At 47.8% G+C, this 5,472-nt stretch overlaps 1 pseudogene; it reads left to right on the top strand.

Moving 5' to 3' along the window:
- Positions 1-1,063: 1,063 nt before the first annotated feature.
- LOC101768552 lies at positions 1,064-2,989 on the top strand (annotated as a pseudogene).
- Positions 2,990-5,472: the final 2,483 nt, after the last annotated feature.

Raw genomic sequence — 5,472 nt, 5'->3', positions numbered from 1 at the left:
TTTTTAGACTACTAGAGAGAAACAGCCAGAAAGCAGATTTGACCCTAAGCCTGACTCTTCGACTCAAATTAAGGCTCGTGGGCTACTCCATATGGAGTGCGATTGTCATCGCACTACCATATAGTTTCAGTACAGAAGCAACTCGAAGGAACAGAAGAGTACCTTCCAGACACGCGACAGTACTCGAGTACTTTGGACACTACAGCCACTACGAAGAACTACTCGGATGGTGGCCTCAGTACTCAAAACTATGATGCACGACTACAAAGTACTCGGGGGCTTGTCGGGCATGAACCCATAGCCCATGAGTAGGCCCTGAACGACCCACTAAGGGCCGTACTTGGACATGATCAATACAAGGGGGCTACACGGCAAGAGGCGTATCCCACTCGGACTAGTTAGGTGTGCATATGGAAACTACTCGGCCTACACCGAGTAGAACTCTGTAATCGTACCCGACTAGGATTCAAACTTGTAACCCTGCCCTCCCGAGTATATAAGGGCGGGTAGGGACCCCCTCAAAGACAACAACTACAACTCATCCAAGATCAATACAACCAACTCACAGGACGTAGGGTATTACGTGATCTAACAGCCCAAACCTGTCTAAATCGTGTTTCTTGCATCACCGTCGACTCCTTGATTCTCGACGGCCCTTACCACACAAAAGACCACCTAGGGTACCCCCAGATGGGTTGCCGATCTAAAACACCGACACTAACCATAGTTTCTTCTCCGATTGCTTCTTCTCTACCTTCCAACTACTCCTCCAATGAGGATGGTGGCCCTATCCAAGGAATGGTAGGGTGAGGCAATATTGACTGCATGTCATGTCCTAAACTGTGTTCCTACAAAAAATAAAGAGATAACACCATTCGAGGAATGGGAGAAGAAAAGGCTTACACTTTCTTACTTATGGACTTAGGGTTGTTTGGCAAAGGTCAGTGTGCCAATAACCAAGAAACGTATGCTTGGTCCTAAAACGGTGGATTGTGTCTTTCTTGGTTATGCTATACACAGTGTTTGTTATAGATTTTTGGTAATCAAATCTGGAGTACCAGACATGCATGTCGGTACAATTATGGAGTCCAGAGATGCTACATTCTTTGAAAATATTTTTCCAATGAGAGATGAAACAAGTTCATCTAGGCAAGAGTTTATCGAGGATGATAGCTCTACCATACTGATAGAACACAATGAACCTACACTTGTGGAAAATACTGAGCAGGATAACAATGGACCGCTCAGAAAGAGCAAAAGACAAAGGACTACAAAGTCTTTTGGAGACAAGTTCATTGTATACCTTGTGGATGACACACCTAAAACCATTGAAGAGGCATATTCATCTCCTGATGCTGACTATTGGAAGGAAGCAGTGAGGAGTGAGATGGATTCAATGATGTCTAATGGTACTCAGGAGGTTGTTCGTCCTTGTGGGTGCAAACCTGTAGGATGCAAGTGGGTGTTCAAGAAGAAGGTTATGTCTGATGGTACTATTGAAAATTAAAAGGCAAGGCTTGTGGCTAAGGGTTATACCTAGAAAGAAGGAGAAGATTTCTTTGACACTTATTCACCAGTTGCTCGATTAACTATTATACTATTCGAGTGTTATTTTCCTCGGATTATATCCAAACGGCTAAGAACTTGGCAGATCAATTCACAAAGGGTCTTTCACGAAATGTGATTGACAATGCATCTACAGAATTGGGATTGAGATCCACGTGAGTCTTTCTGTAGTGGTAACCTACTCTATGTGATCGGAGATCCCGTGAAGTAGAGTGGTGAAATAAGCTATAGTTTAATTAAGAGAAGAGATGCTCATTATAGTGAAGATGCGTATCTCTTCTAATCTTAATGGTAGGTTACATCGGCCGTGTCTATCCTGCTGGCTGTTGTGTTCATTATAATTAGCCTTTGGGATCGCAGTTTACACGATTTTCATTGGTACAGGTAAGATGCCACGGATGTTTCCTGACTTCTCCCGTCTCTCCTCACCGTTCGAGCTCTTCACAGCCGTTCCTGTGATCGTTGTTGCCTTCGCCTTCCATTTCAACGGCATTGTGTTAGTGAAATTCTTACACGCCAATAATTTTTGTGTTGAAGCTTGAAAATGTTTATCATTGTTCCACATTCCATGCCTTGTTTTAGATAAATGAATAGTTTAATATTCCAACCTCTACATTTCAATACTATGTGTATCCAGTCATTATTAGAAAAAAAAAGAATCACACATGCTTGAAGAAGCAACAGAGTAAACCACATTTTCATGCCCGTTTCAAGTATCATTTGATCTCTCTTTCATTTAAATAGTTATTGTACGTACGAATATTAAACTTATTTTGCAGTTCACCCTATTTGTGCGGAGCTGAAAAACTCATCAGAGATGAAGGCTGCAGTGCGCATCTCCCTAGTCCTCTGAGCTGCCATCTATGCGGCGGTTGGCTTCTTCGGTTTCCTCCTGTTTGGTCAGGCAACAATGGCTGACGTGTTGGTTAACTTCGACCGCAGCTCGGGTGCTGGTGTCCCACAGGCGCTCAATGATCTGGCACGGATCAGCTACGCGCTGCATCTTGAACTCTCTCTTCGGATCAACATGGACGAACTTCTATTTCAGGGGAAGCGGCCACCGCTGGCGATTGACACCCCCCCGGTTCATGTTTCTCACTGCTGCGCTCATGGCGCTGCTATACGCATTGGCCATCGCGATCCCAAGTATTTGGACCCTGATTCAGTATGGTGGGTCGGTGTTTCCGGTCTCATTGTCGTTGATCTTCCCTGGTGCCATTGTTCTCAGGTGTGATTTCTTAATTTGTGCGTTTATGGTTTCCAGTACAGTTAATTTCCAAAACCTGAGTGAGTTCATCTGTACAGAGATATTCACGGCATTGCAAAGAAGGATAAAGCTGTGGCAGTGACAATGATCACGCTTGCTGTTATTTCAAGCAGCATTTCCATTACAACCAACATCGTGAGCTCCAACAGAGGCTAAGGATCGATCTAGGGGTCACCTTCCATGTATTCATGGGGCAGTACGCCTTTGTTATGCGATGCCGCTGAAATTGTTAACCCGTGAGGATCTCCTGGGAGTTTAACCTGTGAGATGCTATGCAGAGAACGGGCTTCGCATTTAGTGGTTTCTCAGCCCTAAAACCACGAGATTGTGCTTAAGCTTCGGCCAGGCTAGGTGTTTTCACGTGACTGGTGGAGTAGGCGTAGGCCAGTGATCCTCTATCATCTCCGCCTGATTTATTTTTTGATAACCATTTTATCTTTGGAACCATTGTTCGGAACTGCATGATAAATATTTTATCACATACATGTAACGTTTTTATCCCTGGGATACAATAGGTGTATCTATCATGTATTCATGTTACAAGGGTTTCCAAGATACGTATCTGAGATGAGCCTCTCTGTAGTCCCTAGATGAGTTTCTTTGACAATGTACAACGTGGCTATTTTGACATACTCCCCCCTTCCAAATTCTAGATCCTTTTAACTTTTCTACATTCATAGATATTATTATATACTCAGACATACAAAACATCTAGATGCATAATAATATCTATGAACCTAAAAAACCTGGGTTTTTCCTGAAAGGCCCCCGCGTCACTCCTTGAAGCGGCTCGGGCAGCGACCCCCTCCTAGCGCCGCCGGGCCACCTCCCCTCTCCTCCTCCCTCCCTGCCGCTGCTTGAGCCCGAGACCAGAAGTCCGGAGGGTGGCAAGGAAGGCAGCGGCTGGGATTTCTGCTCATGGAGCCGGCAGATCAAGGGACTGCCCCAGCTTTTGGGTGCTGCCGAGATTCGGCTGATGGTGACCTCTCCGCTATGCTCGGGCATGTGGATGCGGTAGTGGAGGCCCTGTGCCGCGCACGTGCGGAGGTGGCCCTGCAGCGGGATGCGGATGGCCGCGGTGGGAGTCGGCCGGATCCGGGGCCGACAGCAGCGCTGCATTCGGCAGCGGCCGTGTGCAGGCCTACTTGCGGGCTTGCGCGGCGGTGGCTGCCTGCATGGCAAGGAGTGGCGACGTGTCAGCTTGGGCAAGGCGACGCCACGGCAGTGGCGCCGCGCTGGAGGCGGCGGCATGATGGCAGCTGGGTTGCCAAGGCCGTTCCCCTTGCCCCTGCAGCTGGATTTGGCCACCGTGGCCCATGGCCGGTCGTGGGCGGCCGCGGGAGGCATAGCGGCGGCGGGGGTCGACAAGGAGGTGGTCGGGTGTGGCACGGCGTGCAGTGAAGACGGTGGCATAGCTGCATTGCAGGGAGGCTTCACAGTGGTGGAGGCGTGGTGTCGAGGTGGCAGCTAACGCGAGAAGGCGCGGAGGCCATGCGCATGAGGAGTAGCTATGCGTGGTGGCACGATGGTGTGGAGGCCGCATGCGCCAGAGGAATGCTGTAGAAAGGGTGGTGTTGCTGTAGGTGCCGGTGGTAAGGTGGGTTGTGTGGAAACAATTGCGGCGGAACCGCCCAAATTAACCTGACTAAAATGCATTGAAGTCGCCTAACACGCGATTATGCACTTTAGGCAAGTCAACCTGGTCGACCGTCGGATTTCATCCGATTAACCACCTGAACAGGATCGAGAAGCATCGCTCATGCGAAGGTGAGTAGCACAGAGATTACAACATTCCATCACATAACTTAGTCTCTTAAATTATTACATCAGAGTTCTGAAATTCAAAATAAGATGCAAGGTTCGAAAAGTCAAATAAAACAAGCGGAAGCTAAACGTCGATACATGACATCACGACGGAGCCGATCATGACATCAAAAATCCCTTCCCTCGCCGTCCGAGGAGGGATCCCACTCGACTGTCCAGCCCGGAGGGAGCTGGGTAGGCCAAGTGGTGCCAGCAACCAAACTATTGACATCACCTGAAAAGATTAAGCCACAACAAGGCTGAGCAACTAGTACTCAGCAAGACTGACCCATCGGGTGATAGCTATTTTTCACCAAAACTTAGACATGAAAGGCTTTCTGGCTTTGGGTTTGTTTTGCCAAAAGCGTCTACAGTTGGTCCTTACTTTCAATATTTTAGCTCATGTTCTACGTTCTTCATCCAGTCTAGATTAGCAACTATTCTAAGCAAGCATAGTTTCCAAGCAATTTTTGACAAGCATCATCTTAATCTCTTAATCATGTTTCATCATTACTCAATGCAGAATAGCGATCAAGTAGTCCCAAACTGTGAGAGGCAGATGAATCGATTCGAATTTATTAACCATGCATGGCGAACCTAATCTCACGACATCCACGCACCACGAAGGGTCGCTTCATTTGTCAGCCGTCCCCATCGATCCCTTAGGCATGTGTCAGGGCCAACTGCTTTTGGCATGCAATGCTCCATAATCCCAGCCTCTGCCGTACTATGACCGCACTTGCACCCACATGATGCACCATGGGAACGACGTTCCAAGGACAGCCGAAGGGTATGCCACGCCCCAGTTCAATCAGGTACTAGGCTTCCCCATCCCA

Source organism: Setaria italica, chromosome IX (genome assembly GCF_000263155.2).
Source record: "Setaria italica strain Yugu1 chromosome IX, Setaria_italica_v2.0, whole genome shotgun sequence".
NCBI lineage: Eukaryota > Viridiplantae > Streptophyta > Magnoliopsida > Poales > Poaceae > Setaria > Setaria italica.
The sequence above is the reverse complement of the archived record's forward strand: the minus strand, read 5'-3'. Positions and strand labels throughout refer to the sequence as shown.